The sequence below is a fragment of the Cebus imitator genome, unplaced genomic scaffold (genome assembly GCF_001604975.1).
Source record: "Cebus imitator isolate Cc_AM_T3 unplaced genomic scaffold, Cebus_imitator-1.0 Scaffold406, whole genome shotgun sequence".
Classification (NCBI taxonomy): Eukaryota; Metazoa; Chordata; class Mammalia; order Primates; family Cebidae; genus Cebus; species Cebus imitator.
The window spans coordinates 2,211,923-2,214,261 of NW_016107721.1; positions in this window are offsets into that span (position 1 = coordinate 2,211,923).

Here is a 2,339-nt window from a genome sequence, read left to right on the forward strand (position 1 = left end):
ACTGAGCCCTCCCATCTTCATTTAACAGGTCGTGTGATTCTGACCACAGCCCCTAAACTGACACCTGTTGAAATAATATTGGAACCACATTTGTAACTAATTGCAACCAAGATGTCAACTCAATCTGACAATAGAAATACCCGGGAGAAGCTGCTCATGCCCAAGCTGGTGTTCCCAGTCAAGTCCGGGCTTGTTGTCTATTACCTGGCAAGACTAGGACCAAATTAACCCTAAATATAAGGTAATTTAATTAACCTCTCCTATCCCAACAGGCAGGTTCCAGCACCCTGGGTGCCCCAGGCCTTCTAAAGCAGAGGACTGCTGCACCCCTAGATCGGGCTTTTATTACTTTACGTGAGTGATTTGCAACAAAATATCTCCATGAAACTCCTTTGGCCACTTAAGCAAAATTTTAAAATCACCCTTAAAGACATGGCAATAAATTACATAAAATTCCCTCATAGGAAAATATAACTTGTAAGAGTCAATATCCTTCAAGGAATACATGTGCTTCCTGGACAGAGGGGAGAGAGAGAGAGGGTTGCGCAGAGTCAGGGGTGAGCAGAAAGGAGAGAGAATCTGATTTAAAAGGAACAACAACATCAAGAGGACAGTCTGAAAGGCCCCAAAAATAAAGAAGTCACAATAAATGTAAGAAAAAATACACTTTGTGGAACTGTCTCATTATAAAGACATTTCTTAAGCTGATATTTTGAAGGGACACAAAGGCGCCTTTTATTTCTAAATTTCAACAACTCTGGCCCTTTACTCTCTCATCCTCAGTGAACTGAACATCAACCCATCTAATTATTCTTCCCATTTCCTCCGTTTCCAAGATGAAACCAACACAAAGAACATAAAGCCACAGGTTGTAATCTTTATGATTGCAAACTGAACTATTCAGTCTGCAAAGGTGAAGCAGACGAGTGGAAAAGGCTGGTGGGGAAATGAGACAGTTTATGGCTGTAAATGTTAGCAAGCAGAGTCCTTAACTTGTAAATAGATTGCCCCTGGAGGTCCTGGGGAGAACGTAGGCTTTCCTTTTCACAGTCAGGTTTGGGGAGTGGGAGAACTTGCTGAGACCTTGTCCGCGTTCTCCCCTGGGCCTCCTGGTGATGAGAGACGGCACGGGCTGAAGGCTGTCTGGGGCTTGGTTTGCGTGGTTGTGGGACAGAATTTTTCTCCATATGAGGCCAATTAGATTAGATATCAAAATGATAAGGAGGTTGCAGCACATTTTCAAGTGTAGATGAAATAAGTACCTAGGTCAGGAAATACTAGGTCAATAAAAGCCTGCAGACATCATTAAAAGGCAGATCAGCGGGATGGACCAACACCATGAAATGTTTTAATTTGCAGAAGGAAATTAAAACTTTGGGAGAAGCCCGTGGCCAATGGAAGCGCCCGCCCTGGGTTCTCTGCTTGGTGACCTTGGATGATCTTGGGTGTTCTGGGTGCCAATTTCCTTGTCTCTTTCATGAGGGCATTGGAGTGCATGACCTAAATTTATCACAATTCCATTTAGTACTTGATAACTCAGCACTGAAGACACCTTAAGCAGCTGCTTCGCAGCCACGACTGCACATTAGAATTACCTAGGGACCTTTTATATTCCCCAATGCCTAGGTTGCGTCTGGACCAATCCAGTCAAGATCCCTGAGGGTGATCCCAATATTGCCAAGATTGAGGACCACCAAGCTCTTGTTCTCCCTAATAAATAGGAATCAGGGCCACCTAAACATTTCCCTGTCATCCTTGAGAAGATGGGAAGGGATCAAAGGTGTTGCTCAATCTCACACTCCATTTCCTGGCAAACAGCTCAGGACGCATTTAAATCAGTGATGGGTAACAAGTAGAGACAACAACATCACAAGGTCCTGCAGCTGCCCCCACCCCTCCCGGCTTGCTGGTGGACAGACCCGGAGAAAGCTGCGTGGGGCCCTCCCAAGCTGCTGTGTAAGGCATGGGTCATTGTGGAGCACCTACAGCTGACTGCTTCTTTGGTGCTCCCAGTCTGCACTGAGGAACAAGCAGTGCTACCAAACATGTGCCTTCTGCAAAGCAACTATCATAGTGTACATTGGCTCTGGAGCTCTCTCCAGGGGAATAGGGATAGGGGAGAAAACTGAGACCCATAAAAAAATAGTCAGTGTGAAAAGTGGATTAAGGGGAGCTCTTCTAGAAAACTGCAGTGGGTTGAAGAGTGTCCTCCCCCAAATTCATGTTTTTCCCAAAATCTCAGAATGTGATCTTATTTGGAAATAGCGTCATTGCAGAGGTAATTAGTTAAAGTCAACTCATACTGGAGTTGGGTGGGTCTTTTTTTTTTTTTTTTTTTT